This window comes from Pleurodeles waltl, chromosome 8, assembly GCF_031143425.1.
Source record: "Pleurodeles waltl isolate 20211129_DDA chromosome 8, aPleWal1.hap1.20221129, whole genome shotgun sequence".
NCBI lineage: Eukaryota > Metazoa > Chordata > Amphibia > Caudata > Salamandridae > Pleurodeles > Pleurodeles waltl.
In genome coordinates this window covers 490,799,171-490,826,319 of record NC_090447.1, presented here as the reverse complement: position 1 = coordinate 490,826,319, position 27,149 = coordinate 490,799,171, and the positions used below count along the sequence as shown (strand labels likewise).

Genomic DNA, 27,149 nt, shown 5'->3' with positions numbered 1-27,149 from the left:
TAGCAATCGAGGCACTTGGTTATGGGCTTTAGAGTCATCTCAAAACGTGCCAGTGACCATTACCGTTTAGTAGCTAGTATGTCATCTGAGGCTACCCCTGATGTTCTGATCAGAGATTCTGAGTCACTGTGTCAAGCCATTTAACCTGAGTTAATTGTTAAATGCCCCACTCCATCAGTGTGGCCTTTTCATTGGTTCGATAGTGCATGCACCAGAGTCCACCAACAATTAAGGGAGGCCCTGCCCATGACCCCAAGAAATAAGGATATGGTCAGAGCTACACAGAAAAAGTATAAGACTGTATTAGAAGTGAGAAAGGAAGAGCTTAGAATTGAAGCCCGGTCTGATTTATTGGCTGCTAGTTGTCTCAAGGAAGTTCGAGGAAGTTGTCAATCGCCCGTTTACTGAAGGTTCAGAAACATTGAATGTCTGATCTCAGGGACAGCGTGGGTTGACCATTTTTCTAATTTTTTTAACCCTTGGGGCAAGGTGATTGACAATAAGGAAAGGGACATTTAATGCTATCTGTATTTAAACACACATTCCATCTTGAAACGGACTCCTTTTTGTGCTTAGCTTAGCTCAGGTGCCTGCTGTCACATCAGTGGCGCAGGGTTTTTCCACACCAAGTTTGTTTTCCACATAGAACGTGCTTGCGCTTCTTCACACCAGCACCAGGTTGCACTGTACAGAAACATAACATGGGGAATGTGGACAGCAGACATGATAAGACCGCCTCAGCATGGGTTTGTTTTCCTTACAGGAAACGACTGCTCCTCTGTCTTTGGAATGCGCATGGGGGCAAGGCCTGTTCCTCCACATGTTTTCGATGCAGACCAAGTACAGCCAGCGCTTGAATTTCATAACTTACGTGAAGGGAGGGGGAGATTGCAAGAACCTTCGTCTTGGGTTTGTTTAAGGTATATAAAAAGGTAAGGGAAGCTTGGCACTAAGGTAACAGGAACTAGGTTTGGGGGTGGATGCACTGCAGGTTTCTCCTGTCTCAGCTGTCCAGGGTTCCTCAGCTTGAATTTGGCAAGGATGATGATGGATTTAATCCCCATGTTGATTAATTTTTATTCTTAATTATCTACCTTGATTATATATATATATTCACTGCATATAGTCATTGTTGATGTATTACACTTTTTATGCCTGTCATTGTTTAACTGCTGTGAGTATTTTAGCATTTACACATGTTTTACCGCATTCAGGTTAAGTGCTCATGTTCGTATTTTCGAGTACTTTTACTTGATATCTGGAAAGTGCTTTCATAAATTCATTGCTCAAACTAAGAGTGTTGCATTCCTTGGCATCATTTCCCTCTTAATTTGAAGCAGAGCAGAACAATTTGGCATAGTTATTTGGAGGATACGAAGTGAAAGATTTAAAAGTGAAAGTGTTTGGCAATTAAGTCAAAGGAAGTTTCCCAGGTGCCAAATGACATACCAGGGTGGGAACAACCACCCTATGATGTTCTTGCCAATGAACAGGCATGTGGAGCAGGATTATGTGAGAACTGGAGTGAATGTCCTGTTGATGCTGAACCAAAAAAAGTATTACTTTGCTTGCAAAAAGTGTCCATAGTATTTTAGGCAGACGGGGCTGGAACCTTTTATCTGCTTATAGAAAAATGCATTAGAAATCTGCTCAGAACAAGAAAATCAGCAATTGGAGAGGCAGCTAGTTGAAGCCAAAAATAACGTAACCATGCTGTCCCGTTAGAATAAGTTACTGCAGAATGAAGTTTATCCTTATCAATCTGTCGCAGAGAAAGCAGCCGTCCGCATTGCACAATATAGGTACCGTAAGCACAGGGGTAGAGTCAATCAAAATAAAGTTAATTTAGCCATTGCTAAAGCAGGGGTGGATTGGAATCCCGATATTTGGGATGCCAATATTTGGGATTCCACTGATTTTTCCTATTGCAGTGAAGAGTCTGTTCAAAAGGGTGGGGACCAGCTTTAGGCAGATGGACAGAAAGCGGTTCGTGCACAGCCTATATTTAGATGGAAAATACAGGCCACTCCACAAAACCCAGGGGGGGTGGGAGGGTTTGAGGAGCACTTCTTAGAAGATTATTCTCAGCAGGAGATAGGTTTCACCAAAAACCTGGGGAAGCATTGCTTACGTGGATGGTGAGGTCGTTTGCAACAGAAGCTTCTCGAGTGGCACTGGATGAGGGACATTTAAGGAAGTTTTGTACTCTTAACATGGATCTCATAGTACAAGAGCAGTTTAGAGGTTATGGGAAGCAAAGAATGACTAACTTGTTGCAATTGGCAGTTGTGGTGTGTAGTCAGAAATATCGTACTGATTCAGACTGACTGCCAAATGATAAGCCATGGTACACGTTGAGAGATGCTATGAAAAGAATTGAAGAAGAAAGTATGAAAACGGCTATTCTCGTGGATGAGGCTCACTATTTTTTAGATGCTCCACTGACAGTTTAAGTACAAAATAAAATCATTTGGTTCGCTCCCCCAGCTTACAAGAAGGTGATAATGACTCTCCTAATTAATCAGACAGGGTAGGAGCTGAAAGATGTACTGGAGGCAGTTTGCGAATTAGGAGAGCTTGGAGACTGGATGGAACCTGAGAGAGCTTCAAGGTCGGAGGGTCGCACAGACAACAACAGAGTATCTAGGAGAGACATGTTTATGGCATTGCTGAAGGATGGTGTTAACAAAAAGCAGATAGATGGGATAGATACGAAGTGTCTGTGGGAGATGTACCGTAAACTAGGGCATGTTTACCCTAGACAGAAAGGAGGGCAGCAGAAAACTGAATAAGCAGGCTAACAAACAAGTTAATCAGGGTAAGTCACAGATGCAGGAGGATTGAAAAGAAAGGTAGAAAGATGTTTCTCACAGAGGTAGGAGGATGAAAATGTGGACACTGCTGTTAACTGCTGAAAACAGGGAAGAAGAGGAATCTCCGAACGTATAGGAGAGAATATATCCAGACCTGACTTGGGCAAAAGTTGACAGGTTTAAATCAGATTAAGAAAACAGGCCAAGCTCTGGTACAGAGATTGGCTTGTAAGGATAATAGACCCCATGTTGATTTAGAAATTCAATGGAAACATAGAAATGTGCAAACAGTTTGGGCCTTGTTGGACACCGGAGCGGAGGCCTCTTTAATTTATGGAAATCCAAGAAAGTTTACAGATCAGCACTACACCATCATAGGGTTGCGTGGAAAGCAAACCCCTGCAGGGCAGACTAATGTTCAAATGAAAATAGGGAGCACGTGGGCTCTAGTGGATACTCAGCACATGTCCCTATGTCATAATGTGATAATTTGATTCCAAGACCTGTGATTCCAATGATACAGTGGGTGATGAGTTCACCTAAAACTCACCAGGACGGGACATGCACAAAATGGAAGTGGTACATACAGGACAGGGCCAGAGTGGGACCAGCAGGGACAGCAGCCCTGCATGAACAGGTGGCACAAGCCCCCGTGTAGGAGGTACCAGACATAAAAGAATCAGCCATAAGGTGGGGTGAGCCATTTGAATCCTTGTCCCCCAAGGATAGGAAGCATGTATGGTTCACAGATGAGTCAGCCAAATATGTGGGAGCCAAGACACATTGGAAGGCAGTGTCATATAACCCAGTCACCAAGAAGTTGCTTTCCACACAGAATTGCTTGGGACGTGTCACATTTATACTGATTCGTGGTCCACCGTCAATGGGTTAGCCACCTGGCTTCCCACATGGCATGCACAGGGGTGTGGAATTTAATAAAATATTTACTTGTCCATGGGACAGCTTGCTTCTTAAATCTACTTATCCTACAAGAAAATCTACTTGTCCCTTTGGTGCCATGTAGTGCGGTGACAAATTATGGCAGGAATCTCATTATGTAAGAGCTATGATAACAGCCTCTCTTATTATGCCAGGGCTACTACTATAGCAGGGCTTGAGTACTTGCAATTTCAATCCCTACTATGACAACTTGCTTACTTTGCCAACTTTCTGAAAATCTACATACTGGGGCTGTAGGAAGGAGTAAGCAATAGTTTCAGGATGGAATGCCTTTAAGTCTGCAAACCTACTAACTTGCATGTTTTAAGGTTTCCCACTAGCTCTTCTCTAATGTTTTCCCATAATGAGAATGGTTGGAAATGTACTCCTGACAATGGCAGAAGTTCACCCATGGTTGGAGAAGAAAGCAGCTGGAGGGAAAGGGAACTTTTAAAAGCTCAATAGATGTTCACATGAGCAAATCTACATATGCATAGATGATCGTGCTAAAATACAGTTCACAAATATTTTCTAGTAGTACGATTTCCAGGGCTGCTACTTTAAGTTCTTGTGAATTCATGACAGTCACTAATGAAAAGACAATATACCATGACTGCACTTTTGTGACTTTCTTTAAGATTTGGGTTCCTAATTAGACCTGGCGTTAACAAAGGCATTTTGTTTTTAGTGAACTTCTATTTCTCTATTAATCGGCTGGCTTTACTGTGAGTGATCGCATTCTGCTCTTCCACAAGGAGCATATTGGCACACAAAGTAGTTTTGTTGAGTGCCAGGAACTACTGTGGCAATCAGTGCATAACAAAACTGGAGCCTCCCCTGACCCCCACAAAGAATATGGAGGGCCCCCACCCCCTCCAGACCCACTCAGGGAAGGTGCTGTGCCAAAGGGGCCCCCAGGAGGGGGGCTGCGGTGCCTCTGAACACACCTGGTGTAATGTGTGCTTTCAAAGACCAAAAACTTTTTTTTTCTTTTGGCCAGTGTTTATTACAATGGTGAGGGCCTGGCAGCTCCCACAACAATATAGTGTTACAAAAGCCATGTCAAAACGTGACACACATTGACGAAAGCATAAGACTCCCAAAAAATGTTGGATCGGTCGGCTTTGCCAGTGCTTGTTTAGTTTGAGGCTTCCCATAATCTTGTGGAAAATGGTTACACTGCTTTTCCATTAGGAATATTTTTGGGAAATGCTAGCATGCATCAACACATTTGACTAAATGACACTTCAAAGAAATAGCACCTAAAATGTTTTATTTTGAAAGCAAAGAATCATCTCTCTTGCTTACAAGCTTCTTCAAACATTTGCATTTAATCAGAGAACATTCTGGGAGCATTATACCTAGCCTCATATCAAACTTTTTAAACGTTTGCACACTTATTATTTATTTATTTTTTACTGGAACCACTGACAGTAGTGGAGTGTGACCGCAAAACATTCATTTACAGTGCTCACCCTAATAATGAAGGCTTTTCAGTACTGAACCATAAATACTAGTTCTAACAGCATTTACATATGGACACACGTTATCTCAACTGCAGACAGTTCCCTTCTCTGTAAACTGGCAGCCAAAGAGTTTGTGCTGCAGGGGGTTGGGCCTACTTGTCCCAAGGACAAAATAAACATGAAAACTTTTTGCCCTTGACCCCAAACAATGTGTCCCGGGAGATAGGAATACCACCTCCCTGATTCACATAACTGCAAATACATTCCAAGGAGGTGCAGGGCAATGAATTGTGGCAAGAAATTTGGAAAGTGTTAGAACAAAGTACCATTACTGTATATCATGTAGATGCCCACTGTCCCACCGACTCACTAGAAGGATGATTTAATTCCCTTGCAGACGATAAAGCCAAAATCTCAGAGGCAGAAGTGGTGAGACAGGATTCTGACTTGGTGGGGATGGCTAAGTGGCCAAACCAAAAATGTGGACACCTGGGAGAGAAGGCCACTAACAGGAGGGCAGAGATTAGAGGGATGCAAATTCCCCTAGATTTGGTCAAAACAGGAACTCTTCAACGTCCCATTTGTCAAAACACACAACAGAGATCTGTCCCGGCAACTGTAAGATATCAGTTGGGGAGAGGGAAGTTGCCGGGGCAGATATGGCAGATTAATTACATTGGGCCACTACCAGATAGTTGTGGGTGTCAAATACGATTACACAGTGGACAACACATCTTTCTGGCTATTTGACTGCAGTCCCTTGCAAATGTGCTACTCAGTTTAACACTATCAAAAGTCTGGACTTGTTAATGTTATATTACGGACTCCCACTCCAAATCCAGAGTGACAACGGGTCACATTTTAAAGGTAAATTGGTGTAAGATTATTGATCACAACACAATATTGAGTGGCTTTATCATATTCCATATTACCCGCAAGCTGCAGGACTGATTGAGAGAATTAAGGGCTTACTGAAAGCCCAATTATGAAAATTATCAGATGGAACCTTGAGAAACTGGAGAGAGCATTTAAATTAATCCCTCCAAATTTTGAATAATAGATCTTTGACAAATGCAGAGACTCCATTAATGTAAATGTTGATCCCAGTGTTGCAGATACATCCCCATATAGCAACAAACACCATCATGTACTGGGAAATAAAACCAGGAGCATTGGCTCCTTACAGAGGCACACCAGAATTTGCAGGTCTTGTTTTACATGCTTTGAATATTTACAGGTTGAAACCAAGAGACATGGCACTTCTTGAAACAGATGTTAGAATACATCTTCCCCGGAGCACTTTGGATTGATTGCTCCTCAATCTGGGTTGGCACTCAAAAGGTATTCAGGTCTTAGGGGGAGTGATCGATGCAGACTACCAAGGAGAACTTAAGGGTATCCTATTGAACAGTGAAGATACTGATTTGATAACACAACCTGGAGACAGAATTGCTTAGATTATCATTATTGCAGTGTATGGAAGAATAGTTAAAAAGGGGACTGCCCCTGCCCTTCTTAAGGTGCGTCGGGAGTGAGGTTTTGGCTCAAATGACAAAACTCCTGGTGCTAAGACATAGGTAAAATCCCTAAATCATCCTCCTTATTGAGAAGTTATATCACAAAAGTAGGGACAACATATTAGTCATGAAAGCAGGACAGTAAAAGTGGGAAAACATGCCAGCTGATAAATGTTATTTTCAAGAATTATCATATTTTTCTCTTTTACAGATCATACTGCAAAGTGCCTGCATCCTGCTTGTACTACCTGGTCCGTGTGGGGTCTGGTGGGGTGAAATCCCCGAGCTCTGAAGTAGCTGACCGACAGTGCAGATCGACACCTTTACTGCATCAAAATGAGAAAGTATGGATCCATTTGGCGCGCTCCAAACTCAACAGATCGGATTTCTGCATGACGAACATGAAAAGTACTGTTGATGTTATCTACACATGTTTAGTTGCCATACCAACTCCTGCCAGCGTTTTGCTGCAAGTCTTTAGTGCTACCAACAAAGATAAAGTAGTTGAAAAAAAGTGATGTGCTGATTCACTTCACCCCCTACGAATATTGTAGGTTTTGCCAAGAGGTAACAGACGAAAAATGGGATAACATAACGCATGTGGTTGCTTACATTACTACTGGTGATGTCTACTACAACTTAACTTACAACACTTTAAAAAATCAGAAAATTTGCTCAAGTGTGTCTTAAACCAACAATGGGGTCTCCTCAAGAGAACCCATGGAAACAACGAGTACTGTGTCAGCATAGAAATGATAAAATGTGTAAAAACATGAACAACAGCATGTCTTGCCAACCCATCGTATCTGCTCCTAGTCACATCAAGCACGTTAAACTACATTTGGGGTGGTTGTTCTCTTGTTAAAATACCACCTATACATACCTGCCAATACAACTGGAGGACAGTGCGCTTTTATGTGGTTAGGACTTATGATGTTTCCATTTCACTCTGTATCACATAAGCGACTCACAAGAGAAGCAGTTCAATTAAGTCAAGACTATGACTCTGAAATTCAGTTAATATCTAAGTCAGATTATGTAAGCTTAAGTATTTCTATTGTAGGAGTTCCAGGATTAGCTGTTTATAATACTCGAGCTATTAACATGTTACCATGTTTTATGGTCAAGAGTATTAATCATACCTCCATTGCTTTGTCTGAATTATAACTAGATATACGTGGCACTAGAAAAGCTGCACTGCAAATCAAGGCAGCCATTGACTACTGACTCTTGAAGCACGATTGTGTCTGCTCAGAATTTGCGAATATGTGCTGTTTTAATTTGTCAGACTACTCCCCCTCCATGCAGTCCTATATTAAAGCTTTACATGAATTGGGGAAGGGAGTAAAACAAGATCTAGACAAAGGGTGGTGGGTCTGCTTTTTTAGCTGGTTGCCCGATTTTGGGCAATTACACCCTATTCTAGGAGGAGTACTTGTAGTGATTTGTATTATAATAATGCTATGTTGCTGTATACGATGCATACCTAATCTGCATACAATGTTTAGACCTAAAAGGGTTATTTTTAAACCAGTATGAGAGTCACTGGTCAAAGGGTGGAGAATAATACTATCTGTTTTTAAACACAGATTTCATCTTGCCACGGACTCCATTTTGTGCTCAGCTTAGCTTCAGGTGCCGTCAGTCAAATCAGTGGCGCAGGGTTTTATCACACAGAGCTTGATTTCCAGATAGAACATGTTTATGCTTCTTCCCACCAGCACCGGGTTGCACTGTGTAGGAACATAACATGGGGGAAGTGGACAGTAGACATGATAAGACTGTCTCAGCTTGGGAATGTTTTCCTTATAGAAAAGTACTGCTCCTTTGTCTGTGGAATGCGCATTGGGGCCGGGCCTGTTCCTTTGCATGTTTTCGATGCAGACCAAGTACAGCCAGCGGTTGAATTTCATAACTTATGCGAATGGAGGGGGAGGTTGTCAGAACCTTCCTCTTGGGTTTGTTTAAGGTATATAAAGGTGGGAAAGCTTGGCACTGAAGTAGAAGGAATTCATTTTGGGGGTAGGCGCACTGCCCAAAACAAAATCCCATCAGGGAAGCTTCTCCTGTCTCAGCTGTCCAAGGTTCCTCAGCTTGAAGTTGGCAAGGATGATGATGGATTCGATCCCCATAGTGATGCATTTTTATCCTTAATTATCTGGTTTGGCTGTATATATGTATGTATATCTACTGCATATATTTATTGTTGATGTTTTACACTTTTTACGCCTGTCATTGTTTAACTGCTGTGAGTATTTTAGCATTTATACCTGTTTTAATGCATTCAAGTTAAACTTTCATGTTCATATTTTCGTGTACTCTTATTTGCTATCGGGGCAGTGCCTTAATAAATTAATTACTCAAACTAGGAGTGCTGCATTCTTTGGCACTGTTTCTCTCTTAGTTTGAAACAGAGCACAACAGACACCACCACATACAAGGAGGGGGAACAATCCACACATTTTACTGAAACAATCTCTGTGAGGGAGGTGGAGATTTCTATTAATCAAGGCTCATGTAGGAAAGCGCCAGGCCCGGGTGGGGTTGCGCTCGATTGGTTTAAAACAACAGCTCTTTGGGCACCAATTCTTACTAATATTTTTTGGGCTGCTATCCTAGGTCTGCTTCCCGTTTCTTGGAAAGAGGCCACTGTGGCTCCAATTTAAACAAGCATTTGCAATGCAATGGGTCTCACGTTTACTCGAGTTAGAGCTATTAGCATTGTAAACTCCTAACCAGAGTTTTCTTGCCACATAAACTAAAAAGTAAAGCAGTTTCACATAAGCGAGCTGATGGCCGCGATCAGCGCAAAGCAAACACTCAAAAGGAGACAGAAGTTCGCTCGCAGTGAAATGTATCGGCAAAGTGCAAATATCCATGTAACATGGTCGATGTCATGAAAAGCGCTCTACTACTGCCCGAATAAGTCTGAAACTGCACTGTGTCAAGAACAGCTCTGATGAGAGGGAAGTCAGGTGCGACTGTGGCACATTTATAGTGAACCCCAACGAATGCAGGCGGTCCGCCATAGTCTGGAGGTGGGAGACAACAGCCTGCGGGGAGCCCACCTTCAACAGCCAGTCATTAAGGTAAGGGAAGACTGAAACCCCTAACCTGCGTAGATGAGCTGCGACTATGTCATCACCTTGGCGAACACCAGAGGGGAGCAACGTGAACTGAAAGTGCTCGATGTCTACCTTGAACCGCAGGTAACACCTGTGGGCACATAGGAGAGGGATGTGAAAATACGCATTCTGCAAGTCCAACGCTACCAGCCAGTCTCTTTGGTCTAGGAAGACAAGACCTGAGCCAAAATTAGCATTTTGAATGTCTCCCTTTTGAGCAAGTGATTTACGGTCCGCAGGTCTAGAATAGGGCGGAGACCATTGTGCTTTTTGGAAATCAGGAAGTAGCAGGAATAACAGCCACTGTCTAGTTTGGATATTGGAACCCTTTCTAGAACTCTCCTAGCAAAGAGAGATGTTACTTCCTCTCAGAGCAAGGACGGATGACCCTCCGTCGGCCATTTCTGTGCTCACGGTATTGGGGTAGGGAAAGATTGGAGGGGGGGGGGGGGGGTAGCTCCTCCGAATTATCTGCAAGACCCATTTGTCCGATGTTATAAACTGCCAGTGGAGGAGAAGATGTTGGATTCTCCTTCCAACTAGGAGAGATTGGAGGCTGCAGCTGCCGGGGGTGTTGGTGGCGGATGACTTCTGGCTACAGACCCATGAGGTCAGAATGCACCACATCCTCGCACAACTTTAGGGGCTTGTGCAGGATGGTGGCTGGCACAGCGCTTAGCCGTAGCCACGAAAGGGGCAAAAGGAAGGCTGGGGGCGAGGTGTCCCTCAGGGGGGCAAGGACTTTACCATAGCCCGTGAGTCCTTGAAGCGTTCCAGCGCTGAGTCTGCCTTCTCTCCGAAGAGATGAGTCCCGTTGAAGGGCATGTACATGAGGTTGGCCTGGACATCCCCAAAAATCCAGGTGTTCTCCACCAGCTGTGGCGCCTCAAGGTCACCGTCAAGGAAACTGCTCTGCCCAGCGAGTCAGGGACCTCATCTGTGACCTGTGGCAGCACTTGCGCAACCGTGTACCACAAGGTATGGGGATAACAGCACAACAGACATGCGGTGTTCACTGACCATAATGCAAGGCCGGTGGAAGAAAACATTTCCTTGCCCAACTATCCATCCTTTTGGATTCTCTGTCTAGGGGGCGCGGCAGGGAACACACCATGGGAAGTTTATGCTTGAACTGCCAAGCTCTCAGGGGTGGGGTGTTGAGTGAGGAAACTATGATCACTGGGGAAGGGCCATTGTCCTGTTCACAAGAGCACCTGTGCTGGGCTTGGGCCAAGTTCTCAGCAGGACTTCAGCTTCATTAAAGTGCAACAGGGGTTCAGATGAGGAAGCTGCAGGCTGAAGCACTTTCATCAAGAGGATAGTCTTGACCGCCACAGAGGGAAGTTAGAGGTCAAGGACTTTCGCTGCCCTCTTCATCACCATTGCGTAAGATGCTCCCTCCTCCACAGCCACGATAGGAAGAGATAGTAAGCCAGTATCCGGGGAGGTGTCCAGTCCACTGGCATCTCCTAGCTCCTCATATCAGTCCAATGAAGTTGGGGTCTCCAACTGGTATTCTAAAGGGTCCAGTGACCCCTCCCACTTTTCCACATTCCTGGTTGCTCCAGAAAATGCTCAAGCAACGACCTAGGACTACTGGGCCAAGTGGGCGCCGGTCGACGCCATTCCAACTTAGAGTCATCGGGGATGAGAATGGGGCTGGCACTGCCAGTATCAGAAATCAGCACTGGAGAAGGTTGCGTTGGCACAACTGGTGCCCCCATCAGAGCCAAGGCCGGAGCCGTCGGTGCAGAACCTGATGGGGTCTCCTCCGACCCCATGGGGCCAAAAGGCTCAGCAGAGGGGTCAGTCCGCTCAAATACATGGTGCATGGCAATGAAGAAGTCTTTTATTTGAGTTGGGGTCGCTCCAGCTCCTGCAAATGGAAGCAATACACAGTCAGATTGCATTGTATTGTAATAGTATTTATATAGCGCTTACTACCCCCGACGAGGCGCCGAAGCGCTTTTCGGTGAGTAGCACGCTACTCTGGAACCCAACAAGAATTAGTGATGGATTAATATCGGGAAATAATGAGTACAGTTTTAGTATTATTATGAGTTGATATGAGAGTTTGCTAGTTAGATTGATTGAGTAATGGAGGGGTGGAGGAGGAAAGAAATCCAGAAGTGTTAATTGGGAGTATATCCTTCATTTACTCAACCCAAAGGCTTGGGATGAGTAAAGGGGGATGGAGGAGGGAAGAGTATGTGGAAGGGTTAGGGAGAGCATAGTAGCAGGGTGAGATAAATGAGGGAGAATTTAGTAGGGTTGTGTGGGAGGTCACAGTAGTAGAGTGAGGTTTGGTGAGTTAGATGTGGAAGCGAGCGGAGGGAAGAGCTTAAGCAGAGTTATTTAGGAGATGAAAGTAGTAGAAAGGATTTGGGATGAGTCAGAGTGCGAATGGAGGATAGTTTGATAGAGACATGACATATGATGATGGGTAGTTAAGTGTGATAAGATGAGAGTAGGAATTCATAGATATCTAGTATAACAACCCACCCAGGAGCCATGCAATGACCCACGAACATGCCAAGCACAGAAACAACATATACACATATATATATATATATATATTATATATATATATATATACATACATACACACACACATACATGAATACACACACATAATTAGAACCATGGGTAAATATACTTAGTCAAACAGGTTTAAAGAGTGTGTGTGTGTGTATTTTATTGTTATGACTTAGTAGCGATACATATTTTCTAAAGAAATATACATAGCTAGAAATATACACATAATCAGAAAAAAATATTTATCAACATAGGCATATGCAGTCCATAGTTGTTTGAATATGGTGGTTATAAAGGAAAGAGCCAACTCTTGAGTAGTTTTCTGAAGACAAAAAAGTTATCTGTGGCTCTTATAGTTGGGGGTAATGAATTCCATAGTTTGGCTGCTTGAACGGAAAAGGATGTACCACCTATAGTCTTTTTCTTGTATGGTGGTGTCCTAAGGCGGGCTGCCAATCTTGAGCGGAGGTTTCTTTGTTGGATGTATTTGGTTATTTTGTTTCTGATAAAAAGTGGTCCTGTTCCATGTATAGCTTTGTGGGTGATACAAAGCAGGTTGAAAGTGCATCTTCTGGCAACGGGTAACCAGTGTAGTGCTCTCAAGGCAGGGGAGATGTGGGCTTGCGGCTTTACATGTAATAGTAGCCTGGCAGCGAAATTCTGGATACGTTGTAGTTTTTTCATAATAGATAGAGATGATCCATGGTAGAGGCCATTGGCATAATCCAGTTTGGATAGTACAAGCGAGATAGTAGCTTGCACCTTGTGTGGAAATCCGAGGTGGGGGAAGATGCGTCGTAAAGTCTTCAAGGTGATGAAGCTTGTTCGTGCTAATTTGTCCACTTGGGCATTCATAGTTAACTTGGAATGCATGGTGATTCCTAGGTTTTTAACTTCCTTGGATAATTGAGGAGGTGGTTTGAGTTCGTCAGGCCAGACGCACAGAGGGTCACAATTTTTCCAGTCACCACATATAAGTATTTCTGTTTTGGAGGTATTTAGTTTGAGATGGCTCCAGGTCATTCACTGATCAACGGTTCTGAGGCAACTGAAGATTGAGAGTTTTCAATGTTTTTGGGGCATTCTAATTTGAGTAGTATTTGTGTGTCATCTGCATAGTTGTAGCATGTGAGATGGAAACCATTGATCAGTTCTGGTAAAGATATCATGTAGATGTTGAAAAGCAAAGGTGAGATGATTGATCCTTGGGGGTCCCCTGCTTTTGTGAGGTAGGGTTCAGACGAGAAGGGGGGGCGAGTGGATGATATTAGATCTTTTTTGAAGATAGGAAGTAATCCAGTCGAGAGCAATCCCTTGTATGCCGGCTTCGTGGAGTCTTTGAATTAGGGTGTCATGGTCAACCGTATCAAAGGCAGCTGAGAGGTCTAAGAGGAGTAGTGCAGCAACTCCATTGCAGTCGACTGTGTTTTTAAGATCAGCCCAGATTGCTATGAGTGCCGATTCAGTGCTTCTTCCTGGGCGGAATCCAGTTTGGAAGTCTGAAAGTATAGAATTGTCTTCAATGAACTGTGACATGTGGGCGAATGCTGCTCTTTCTATCAATTTGCCCAGGAAAGGTCCATTTGTGATTGGTCTGTAGTTGTTGGGGTCTTGCGGGTCTAGGTTTGTTTTCTTTAATAACAGTCGAATGTATGCCTTTTTCAGGTCTACAGGAAAAGTTCCTGAAGTTAAAGACTTGTTGATGATCTGGCAACGGCTCTGCAGAACCGTGCTTCCTGGAACACCGTTGTTCCTCACTCGTCACTAGCCGACAGACGAGGTGAAGTCGAAGTCCGTTTGGACTTCTTGAGTCTCTTTCCTGAGTATCTTTCCTGAGTGTCTAGAGGGCACTGAGTGCGAGGAAGAGGACTGCGATCTTCTCGATCAAGTCTGAGCCCTCCTAGAAGTCACGCTAGCTGGGTTGACTGCGGGGCCAAAAGCAACTTTTAGGGCCTGCCCCTTCAAAGCTTTCGGTGCCATGGCCCGGCAGTCCAAGAACCACTTGAATTGTGGTTGTGCTCGAGACACCACAAAAACATCAAGTGCAGGTCCATTACAAACATGGTCTGGTGGCAGGTGCCATACGGCTTGAAACCTGCCTTCCTAGAAGACACCCTTTGACACTTCTAAAAATAGTTGACAAAAATCTCTGGGTCAGCGCTAACTGGAGGGAAAGAAAATAACTTACTTCCGTGCGCCTGGGTCGTGCCTATACTGGTGACCGCGACGTCACTTCCAACACCAAAAATGCCGTGCGGAACCGAACGAAGCCACCCAACGGTGCACAGAAGTACTGCTCAGGCAAAAGTTTCCAAATCAGTCGGACGCCTGGGAGATTCAAAAGGTGAAATACGTTCCTGCACTTCCATATATTATTCATAGCTTTTAATGCTTTAATGAAAACAAATTTAAAGAATTGGACGTCAGAATGAGTTATTCAAACCATTTCTTTTTTTTATTAGCTTTAGGCTTTGCTCCATCATCAGAATCAGCCAATATGACAATACTCTACTAAATATAAATAACAAACAGGGTAATTTGGAGAAATTGAAAGCCTGTCCTTTATCTGCTGTGCAGTCTATTTCTGATTAAGGAAATAGAAACACCCGTGTATAGTAGCTTGGCCTGCCAAACAACGGCCATTTATTGAACAAACACCAGTTTTAGAAAGCATTGTACCATAATTCCCTTTTTTGTTGACAAGCCGAAAACATTTAATTTTATGCAGAGTAGATGCCAATTAAGGTGCCCGACTGCTGCTCAACCTATCCACAATGCCCTTGCGCTGCGTCACCCAAAAAGACTCTGCAGACATGCTTATGCTACACATATCCTGAGACGGTCAATGTAAAAGGAAAAAACAGAAACTGTGCAATATCTGCCAGTACAGCCCAGCCCATAAGCCAAGAACACTCTTACGGGTTAATGTCAAAGAGCACAATATTTATTACAGAGGGGTTTGGCCTGACAATTAGTCCCAAGCTTTCAAGCACAGTACTGTAAATCAGTGCTATAAAGCCAAATGTAGGCCATGAGTCACACTAACATGACAGTGCAATGTAAAATCAGCCCATGCACAATTACAGTGCAGATGACGCAAGGCCTGTCATTTCTTGGGAAATCCAACTTGGATATTAGCCTGTACTTCTGCAGCAGAGGCAGATGTGTGAGGCAGCAACAGAATATGTCAGGACAATAACTGCGTAACAGAAGAAATAAAAATAAATAAAAAATGAACAGTACGTGTGAGTGTGTGCTTGTGCCAGTGGCATAACAAAGGCCCCCTCAGCCCCTGCAGTGCGGGGGGACCTGAGCTCCAGGGGGCCCCCCCTCAGCACAGAACATTGTGCACAGGCAACAGGCTACTGAATGGGCCCAGGGGGGAGTGGGGCCCCCTCAAGGTACTCTGTAGAGCCCCCCCCTCAAGTTTTGTTATGACACTGGCTTGTGCATGTGTTCGAGTGGCAGTCCTTTGGAAAATATTTTAGCTATATTGTGAGCGTCCAGGACAGCACGGTGAACACCCCTGATATAATGTGGCCCATAGCAAGCACAATGATGGCCATTAAGGCACACTGGACAACCATGACATGATGGTGCTTACCCCCAATGTGAAGATGGCCCAAACATATTGGGGTTAGTTTCAAACTTATTGCGGCCATCAATGGCAAGAAGATTCCCTCGTCTGGCATGACAAACTTGCATTATTAATTGTAATTCTTGGTATAGTGTGGGCATCCATGGCATGATGGTGTACACTTCTGATTTACTGGTAGCCCAGGCAGCATGATGGTCATTCACTTCATATTAGGGGAGTACACGGCACAAAGGTACCCATTCCTGATGATGATCCTGGTATAATGGTGGAAATCCAGGCTACTATGGACATTTATGGCATGCTAGTACCTACTTTTTGTATAACAATGACAATAGCACAAGTATTATAATACTGGTAATACTGTGGCCTACTGTGGCAAAATATGGTGATACGGAGGCATGCAAAATGTATCCATATACAGCAATAGTACTCAATCGCACTGGATGAATGCGACATGCTGATATCCGGGCACTAAGGATGCATTTACTAAAAATGAAAAGCTCATATTTCTTTGCAGTTTGTTTTTAAATATAAAAAAATATGTTGTTAATGTTGAGGCTTGAGTTTACTTTCTTCAGAATGAAAAGACTACATCTAATAGCAAAATGTGTGCATGTCATAAACTAGCAAATTGATGTTTGTATACGAATTGATTGTTTGAGATATATACTTAAGAGACATTTGACTGATAATTAACACTGTTACCCGAGAGCCCATTCTGAAAAACTGGAATCACCAGTCTATCGTTCAAAACGTTAAGGTCTCTATAACATGAGTAACAGCACAGCTGAATTATCCTGTAAAACTGGTCGAACCCTGCTGTGTACTGCTAGCGGTTGCAATATTTATGTTTTTTCGCCATGCTGCGCTTCTAAGAAGGTTATCATCCATGGCATGCAATTAAGAGCATTCTTGAAAGGACAAGGGTGGAAAAATGAAAGAAGCTAAGTAAAGAAAGCATAGATAAAGCTATGGAAAATTATATGTTATGTGAAAGTGTGTTTTCTCAACAATTTGTTTCATCTACAACTTTTTGGATATTTTTGGAAAAAAATTGCTCCAAAAGCTTTATTTGGCCACTATTTTCTTCAACATTTCTCGGGACAGAGAAGCCTTCAACACTCGCAGAAAGGGTGAGCAAACATTAAAATACTAGAATATTTCATGAGTGCCCCTTCACAACCTAGGGCTTTTTTGAAAGCTCACAAGCCACACTGACTGTATCCCAGATTTTATACGGTGACACGTGCGCACAGAGCACATGGCATAAATTCTTAAGGAACTTTATAGCCACACCATATATCAACATATCTCAATCCAAAGAACTACAGAACCATATATATGTAATTATGTTTATGAGATTGCAGGTGTTAAAATTTAAAGCACTATTTCAAGGAAGGAGAGAGGAATCTCACCATCCCAGAAGAAATTACTTATTCACGATTTGCAGTGGGAGTGGAGGGATACTTTCGCCTCTCACTACACCTATCAGACTGAAGCGAGCATGCTAGTGCTTTACAATTAAATTGTAAAATCTGCTCTTGCAGCAGAATGCAAAAGAACCATCAAGTCTGCAGTGAACGATAGCACACAAGACACATCAAAGAGCAACAAGCAGTTAAAGCCAGTAGGTCTCGCAGCTTTTGCCACGCTGTACAACAAGCATCCCTAATCCTGTGCAGTATGGATTAAATAAAAACAAACAAAAGGCAAAACCTTATGTGACCCGCATAAATCGACCTGAGTGCCTTTTTTCCCTTTATTTACTGATGCAAGTTGGATTGCTAATCAAAAAGAATAAAAAGTAGTATGGGGGGAGGGAGCAACAAGGATAAAAGAGGGGGAAGCCACAAGGGGCACGTGTGGAGGAAGCAACATGAAGGGTGGGGGGCAAACAGACAAGAGAACGTGGAGCTGGGTGGCGAGAAAGCAATGCAGGGTGAGAAAAAGCACAAGAGCAGCCACACCACGGAGTGGGACACAGAGAAACAAAAGTGGAGGGGAAAAAGTACACAAGGGGGGCAGCTGGAAAACATATGCTCTCTTGTAATGTGGTTAAACTAAAAGGAAAAAAGTATCACCTGAAAAGGGAGCAGTGAAAAGACTCAATTAATTGACCAATGCTTCAGAGGTGGGACAAACAAGAATAGGTAGTAAAGTCTAAACACACTAACAAATGAGAAGCAACCAAATGAGAAAAACAATGAAGTCAGAAAATGGTAAGCAATGGGCAGACTCTAAGCCCACTGTTAGCTGACAATATGTCTTGCAACAGATAGCACACATGCGGTCTAGTAAGACATAAATACAGCATGCAGTCATACAAACCAAAAAGTCTAGCCCTTTCAACAGCAGGGGGGGGGGGCGGTAAGAATCTTGTATACTTTGATGCCGCCCAAAGGCAAAGTTGAATGGAGAAATATGTGTTCTCCATGTACTGTAAGTGCATGCTAGGCACACCAGATGTATTTACTCTCTGCACTAAATTGGTGTTAATCCTTGCCCTTTCTGCAGGGTCATCCCCAAACTTGTTGCCTTTCTCCTCTCTGCTGATTTGGTTATTGTTGGCTTTAGGGCTCTGGGCAGTTTACCACTGCTACCCAGTGCTATAGGGCATGTGCTCCCTGCTTAAAACATGGTAACATTTGTGTATCCACAATTAGCACATTTAATTTACTTATAAAAGTCCCTAGTAAATTGCACTACTTGTGCATGGGTCCTATAAATTAAATGCAAACTATGGGCCTGCAACACAGGGATAATGGGATATGTTAGGGGAAAATGAATATGTATATATATTCACAATAATAACCTAAGTTGATCACGGGAAGGCCAAACTTGCGCCAAAACAAAATGATTTTTATTCATTTCACAATCAAATGGGAAATGTTTGTCGTCTGCTCTCAGCCTCTGGATTTATCTATACAGTAAGAAAAAGTATGCAACCTAAATTCACATAATACTGATAAGTACATCTACATAAAATATCGACTGATACATATTCATGACAAGCTAATATACAATCTTGACAATGACACCTTTCCTGTATTCACTTATTTATGTTTGTATTTTTATTTCAATAGCCAGGCCAATATAAAGAGGTAGTCGTAAGATGGCACTGTGTCATGGGGCACTTCACCCCTGGTTGCTGTTAGCTGAAACCATCTAACAAATGTTTGTCTTTTTCACAAATACTACGCATACTCCTCCAAACATAGATGTGGTCGTGTTTGGACCCCTATTTCTTTAGGCCTCTTGAGGACAATTAGGAAATGCCAGAGGCTTAATCGCTCACCTCACAGTTGATTAATTTCTGCTCTTGCTTAAAGTTTACACATGTATGAACTCAACCCCTGCGGCTCGATCTAGCACGGTCAGGAACGCAAGCTGGACCTATTGGGATTTGATGCTGCCACACAGTATTTGTGAAGAAAGGATTTCCATTGTCAGATTTACCTGGGTTGAGTTTGGATACATTATTTTTGGAATATGCTGGCCCCTACTGAGTCATTAATGGAAGCTCAAGTCCTAGGCCTAGGCATTTGTGATTATTCGAAAGAAAAAAAAAAGAAAAAAAAATTATATATATTAGTACAAGCATTCAAACAAATATACAAATGAAGAAATATTTTATTTACAAACAAAAACAAATCTACATTTTAATTTTAGTAGGAAGGGTGGAGCTTTTTCTAAATACTATTGAAAGCATTTACCATCTATGATATATTCTCTTTGATGAACTTGTTCTGTTCCCATCAATCAATCTGAGAATACTAAGTTAACTTTTATCCTCCAATTTCTGATTTCTTCCTTCACATTCACAGAACATGTTAACATTTTACATTTTGCTTCTTTATGTACACTTTATTAACCTATTACTAATTTTAAATTTTGTAAGCAATCATGGATCACCGGAGTTGGCTTTACAGGTCCCCAGACCACATGTTAACCACCACTGATTTACACAATAAGCACTATATCAACCTCAAAATGATGCAACACTGAATCAACTATTAATGTTCATACTATGGTCTGCAGACTGAACAAAAACTGAATAATAAGGACCATTACCACCACAAAACAGTGTCATTGATACTCTAAACCGCTGATAATCCTACGCTATTAATGTCTGTATATATTCTATAAAGGGAAAAGCAAACTTGTTCAATTCAAAAGCAAGTACATGAACATGGAATACAACTAATATTGCTTTCCATGCAGGCCCCTTTTAACTTGTGATAATAAACTACCTAACTTTGCTTCCAAGTACTACTTTTTCAGTTAGCAATGACAAGAGAGTTGTCCACGACGGGCATACTTCCATGCTACAATACTATACTGTGCGTTTACTTAGAGCCATGACAAGAGGCAGCTGGTAATAACAATAACTGGTGATAAATGAGCAAGCAGACACTGATGGTAAATGACCACATCCATTAAACTGAGTTTCAGATGCATATACAAACAACGCAATAGGTAATGTTGCAATTTATAGAAAAAGTTGCTAATGCCTCCATTGATACAGTCAACTTAATACTGGTAAAATATGCCAGGTTCGTATTCTGTCTTAAGTGAAATGTGTGGCTCACTGGAAAGGAAATGTCTACTTTTGCAATTCCCCTAAACAGATAACTCTTCATTAGGAGTATGCGGTTTTTAGAGCAGAGCCTGTGAGAGCATGCACTAGCTTATGTGCCTCGCTCGAGACACTGTTGTTAACAAAAAGTGGCTAAGAGCCTGTCTGTTTACAATTTATTGGCTTTCCTGGAACTCTTCTTTACAGTCTTGTTAATTTGTCATATTAGGCCTTGCATCATTTATGTTCCTCTCTGTGGAGCAGGGACCAAGCACTGATTGATTCAACTTAATTAGTGCCCATCCGCTGCTCCCAGCATGATGGAGGTACTATTTTGTTATCTTTAACTATTAATGCCATGCAAACAGAAGGCGTGCGACTGGCAAAAATGTGCTCAGCAGGATAAACAAAATTGCAAAGATTTATTTTCTGTAGTTAACTTTTATTTTGCCAAGTCTTCTTTTCTCACTTTGCACTCATGCTTTCTTTTGTTTTTCCTCGCAGGCGCTGTTCTCAAAAGATGAGGATTATCTTGTTTTAAATATTGCAAAGCAACATTGTTTCTTTCTTATGCGTAATTTCTGAAAGTATGATTTAACACATAATCATGCAGGACACCACCCAATCCACGCCATTCCATCCCAATATAAACCAATCACCCCAATCCACCACACACCAAACCTCCCCACCAGCCCCACTCCAACCAGCCCTACTCCAAACCAAAACAACCTGGCCCACTCCAATCTGCCCCACCCACTACATCCCAATTCACCCCTCTCCAATCTACTACAATCACCCAATCCAATCCGCCTCACTCCCTCCCCAATCTATCCCACTTCAATCCAAGACAATCCGCCCTACTCCAATGCAATTTATTGCACTCCAATCCAATCCACACCAATCCAAACAAATTTAATCCACCACATTCCAATCCACCCTTCACCCCTCACTCTACTCCAATCTACCCCAATCCAATCCACCCAACTCCAATTCAACCCTATCCACTCCAATCCAACCCACTCCAATTCACCCCACATTACCTCAATGCAATCCACCCCACTCCAATCTACTCTGCCCCAATCTAACCCAACCTAGCCCAATCTAATCCAAACCAGTCCAGTCCCATCCACCCTTCCGGTCTAATTCATCCCACTCCAAACCAACCTACTCCAATCCAGTCCTATTACTTCAATCCACCCACCTCGATCCACCTCACCCCATTTCAATCCACCCCAGTCCAATCCACCCTACCCATTCCACTCAATCCAATCCACCCCACTAAATTCAAACCACCACAATCTACTCCAATTCAACCCATCCCACTATCTCAATCTATTCCACCCTATTCCATGCCACTCTACGACACTCTCCAACACTTTGTCACTTAACTCTACTCCCTGTAATCAACTCTATGACACTCTATTCCAACAAATCCAGTCTACGACACTGGTATACAACATGGCAAAAACACATTGCCAAAGCCAATAACTCTTGTATAGGCGACACCTATTGGCTCTGTCAATGTTTGCTTAATTAAGGCCACGGCAAAAAAATGTGAGGCTCTGAGGGAGTCTTCAATATTACTCTATGCTTTCAATCACCGTTAATTTTTGATAGTTTTAATTAGTTTGTCTATTGATGTGGCTACACGATATGGCAGTTGCAGGTCGTTGTAGAGAGCCGGAAATGGAGATTTAACAGGGTAACTACCAAGCGGAAAAACAGGATTCTGTGGCTCTGAACATCATTTAGTGTGTGTATGTTCACTCGTTTACAGGGCCAGACCCCGCCCCGGTCCTCCCCCACGTCAAGCTACCCAGGGAGGGTTCCAACAATAAATATCATAACTGTTTGCATAGAGTCCACTTAGAAAAAAAGTTCGGTGAAAAGTAAACCAAACCATTGGAAAGTTACATTTAAAACCAAGCGGACAGGTAGAATTGTCGTGATTGATTAATCACGTGCTGCATGAAACCAGTCGATATTCGCTAAGGTTACCTTTGTTTATGTTTATACCAGTGAAAGAAAATGTTTAACGATCGGTTGCGCACGTTTCTCGTAAAACCATATAATTTCCCAAGGGACAAAACTTTACTAGTAAAGTTAGGGGGGAAAAAACACTTTTCAAATTATAAAACGTTTAGGCTACAAAAACAACAAGGCTTGCTAGGATCCCCAACTGTTTTTGATAAGCATTAATATTCATTCAATATTATAAATGATTCTGACACACACGTTCTGACCATAGTATTACCATACTATGGAAAACACAAAAGCAGGTTGCAAAAGATCTTCAGAGGAGTTGCTTGCTGTCGTGAAAATTTCACAGGGTACAAGAGGCCATTCAATAAATAACGTAGCAAGATCTTTTACAAACCAACCAGCCAACTTCAAAGATACATTCGGGATGTTGATATTGTCAGATTCGATAAAAGGACAAGCTTGTTCTTCTCACCAGTTGACCTCCTCTAAAGTTTCCTTTACCTTCTAGGGATGCAGAAGTAAAGAAATAACTGACTAAACGTGCACAGGAATAAACATTCAGCTTTGGTTTTGCAGCTCGAAGCCAGCTAAAGCCTGTAATAAAACCTAAATTTTGTTAGGCCTCTTTTAGACATGACGAACTAGGAGGTAAATGCAACCAAAGGAAAACTGCAAGTTGAGGTACTGCATCCTTTTATTTTGTCGAACTCGTCTTGGGGCCTATTTGGTCAGTGGTCTTATCAGACAACAAATTGTGCTCGCCGCTGGTGATTAAGTAAAAAGGCAATCCCAAGTACAAGAAGCAGACTCATATTTTTACTTTTTTTTCCAATGTAGTAACAGACAAAGGCCACTTCAAAGCATGCTGAGATGGGTCACTCTCCATTCCTCAGACATGATCAAGACGAGACGGTAAACAAACTGAAGGTCTAATTCGGAGTTGGGTGGTAAAGGAAAACCATATGGACTATGAAGGAAGTACAAATGTCGGCTGAAAAACTTTCAGCAGAATTTCCTTAAGCATATTATGTATGGGGTGAACAATTATGCTTGTGAATTAACCTCCAGAATTTATACTTATACAGACATCATAAGGTTTTCTGTTACCATCCAACACTAAACTAGGCCCAGCCTACTGGTCCACCAGGTCTGATGAGGGCTAAAATCCTCATAGGACAGGAGACATTTCATTTGAAAATCCTCCTATATTTACCAGGTGTCATTTCAGTTCTTAGCAGGATTACTTAAGGTCTGCTTCAGAGTTTCACAAAAGCTAGGATGAATAAACTTGCATTGAAATACTTTGCTAATTTGCTTGACGATGTTTTTATAACAGACGAGCAAATGTCACTAACAATGTAGAAAAAAAGGTATGTTTAGACTTTTTTCAGCAGTGAGGTGGTTTGTCTAAGAGCAGATGTTTAGATGAAGAATGCTCTACACCCAGTGTCCTCTAACAAAAACGTTTCTACCACCTTTAGAAATATTTAGTAAGTTTGGAGTTGGTTTTGGTCGAACGTGCACACATAAGGGTTTACTACAGATAGGTGTTAACTATGGGAATGGCTATGAGAATTAATCATTCATTGGCAAATGTACAAAAAGGCCACCAGTAAATTCTGACCTACCTAATGTCTGCTACTTTTAACTGACACCATATCCATACTGCACAAAGTGTCTTTGCTTCAACTACACTAATTCACAACGAGACCTCACTTCGTTTGTTCACATTAAATGTGCGGTTCTTCCCTAAAAATACATGGTCTATGCCACGAAACAATTTGTCACATTCAGCATATCTATATAGCAAATACATTTTTCCTAGTAAAAAGCCTTCTAACAGAAAATCAATTGTAACTATTGTATAACTACGTATATCTTTAAACTGCATTTTAGGTTCTGCTGCTAATGTACCTGGGCCTCGACAGTTTATGAGAAAAGAACATACGGAATATATTTTCAAAGAACTAATCACGAAAAAGAACGGAAAGATTGAATGCATCCGTCTATCGCAAACACAAAGGGACCCAGCCATGTGGTCCATTTATAAGAGAAGTGGAGGTATGCAGGATGTAAGTGCATATAATAGATGCATGATGCTGCGCACGTGAAGAAATAAATGCTGTTAAGTAGGAGGATATATTGTTTTGATTAGGTACTAACGTGTCAAATTATATCAATTTAAATTCGGCCCATCTTGACGAACGTAAGGATGGAATGTATTAAATGATCTTTACTGTTTATTCAAACAGTGCAGGCCTGTCTCATTTGATAAGTAACACAATCATCTGCAGAAGTCAGCTCTTCGGACCACCAGCTGCTTCTATGATCCTTTTTTAGGGTCGAGCCTGCGTTGCATGCGCTCGCGCATGCGTATTGCAGCGAGACGCTTTAGTATTTAGAAAAGGGCTCGGAGTCCTGTCAACTTCAAGTCAGTGTTTTTTTATTGGTTCGTGGGCTTGCCTAATAAAATCTGCTTGCTTTCATTAGTCGAAGGCACGCATAAGTCATGCCTTTTCCGCTGGCTAACCCTCCTCGAGTGCAGCAACCAAGTACAGAAAACATGCGAGGCTCGCTGTTTTCTTCTTCTTTTCTTCTGCTGTTAGAGACTTCTTTTTCTCTAATTTATGAGCGCGATCTCGCTTGGCAGAAGTCGAGCGCTTTACATAGTTAATTTCACCTTTTCGGGTTATGTACATAAATGCACTTTTGCCCGATAGGTGAAAAGTCGGCTTAGGAGTTTACAACGCGATCAGCTCTAACATGAGCAAACGCGAGACCCGTTGCATTGTAAATGCTTGTTTAATATGTTGTTGCTCTGTTACTTTTTAGGTGTTAATATGTGTTCTGTTATATACGTACGTTTTCTTGAAGTTGAACCTGTACTCTGTTCGTAAGTAACTGTTTTGTATATATAAAAATCACCTATGCATTAATTTCGTATATTGCAGCCACCCACAATTCGCCAATGTTAAACCTTAAATATTCTGTTTTGTTATCGAATCAAAAACTAGGTTCCCACACCTCTTTTCTATACAACGTTCGAAAACAGTCTTTGGCGGAGTCTGAGCTATAGAAGACAATAAGTAAATAAAAATTCGACTGGTTTTATAACCTTAAGCAACTAGCAATGTTTGAGATAAATAGAATCTTAAGTATAATATGGCACGGAGATACCACCACGACGTTTGCTCCAAATTTCAGCTATGTGTTGTTTACATTTTAAGATAGATCGACCCTGTGTGAATGCTAGATTAAGCTGTTGCGTCAAATAGGTGAGTTGTGTCAAAATAAACATCTGTAACTTTTATTTGGATTCAATCATCTACCTGTCTAGGAGAGGATTTATAAGGCACCGAATATATCAACAGGCATCTCATCGACTCCAACGAAGGCTCTTTAACCATACCAGGGACAGAAGCAGCTGCCAAATTAAAGATAACGCGGGTCTCCTAAAAACTTGACCGGGACAAACGAGGCCCCCAACATCGAATTCTGCACAAACCCGTGCACATCGTTATAACAAAGATTTCCTTCACATCATCAAAACAATACTCCCGGCACCGCAATCAAACAATGCCCAGTGCACAGCATCCATACAATGCTCATCTCGCAATGCTCCTGCTCTGCGACTCCTTTGTGTGCCATAAGCACCACACAGCCGCAGGAATCGACAGAGGGAGCGACCCTGAGGGTGATGGAAATCATGGCACCCTATAGCATGGATGGACAGGCTGCTTGTTGGTCATCTCGGCTGGATCTCAACCCAAGAGCGGGCTGGTCCCTCGCTTCGAAGGCTGACTCTTTCTTGAATTTATTGGATGCACAGAGCCCCACCTTCTCTCAATAACGGTCCCTGCTGGTAGATGCTCCGGGTACAGTAGCCGATGCTAGAGATATTACCCGGTAGGATAGTATGTTGAACCTCGGAGAGGCAGGCTTTCTAGGCCTGCGGATCCTAGAAAGCAACTCCGGTCACCCAAAGCCCGGAGACCGTAGAACCCGGGAAAGAGCTCGGCATTTCATTTGCAAAAAGAAAACTCCCCAGATGAAAGCGCCTAGTCTTTCACTGAGACTACGGAATGGTCCCCCGTTACCTGTCCCGGCAGCTGCCAGCGCGGCGCGGGGTGCCCGGGCACCGTCTCCCCTCACCAGAATCAGCTCCCTCCGCCTATCCCAGCCGGATACGGAGCTACGTCCAAACCTTCCCGTGGCACCGCCTACCGGTCGCGTCACGCCCCCTGCGCTCCGGAAGAGTACCCCCTCCCCGCTGCGCGCGGCTGCGTACACTTCAACACCCGCTGCATTTTCTCTGTCCGTGGGCATTAGCTCGCGCAGCTAGGAAGATCAATGACGCGTTTGCGTGACGTTATTCTTTAAATCCCCGCGGGAGATTCACCACATCAATAGACCTAGACTGTATTCTCTGATCGCCGCTGCTCCGTCTGTTTTCGGTCTATGCCACTAGTCCCTGTAAAATCGAACTCCAAGTAAAGTAAAGCCAATTTACTATACGTTGAAACACCGCAGAGCAGCTACAAGTAAGTCCTGTCTTGGTAGGGTGACCAGACGTCCCGGATTTTGGGACAAAAGTCAG

The 27,149-nt window shown here is 42.7% G+C and overlaps 1 protein-coding gene across 3 annotated transcripts in view; it reads right to left on the bottom strand.

The window, feature by feature from the left end:
- The window catches only part of NCK2 (NCK adaptor protein 2), a 167,258-nt gene extending 140,463 nt beyond the window's left edge, over positions 1-26,795 (bottom strand). Inside the window, exon 1 of one of the 3 annotated variants that reach the window (XM_069204455.1) lies at positions 26,650-26,795. The gene's annotated coding sequence lies outside the window, so the exon portion shown is untranslated. The remainder of the gene's footprint in view (positions 1-26,649) is intronic. The other 2 variants (XM_069204456.1, XM_069204457.1) reach the window with 2 other exon arrangements.
- Between the last annotated feature and the right edge of the window lie 354 nt (positions 26,796-27,149).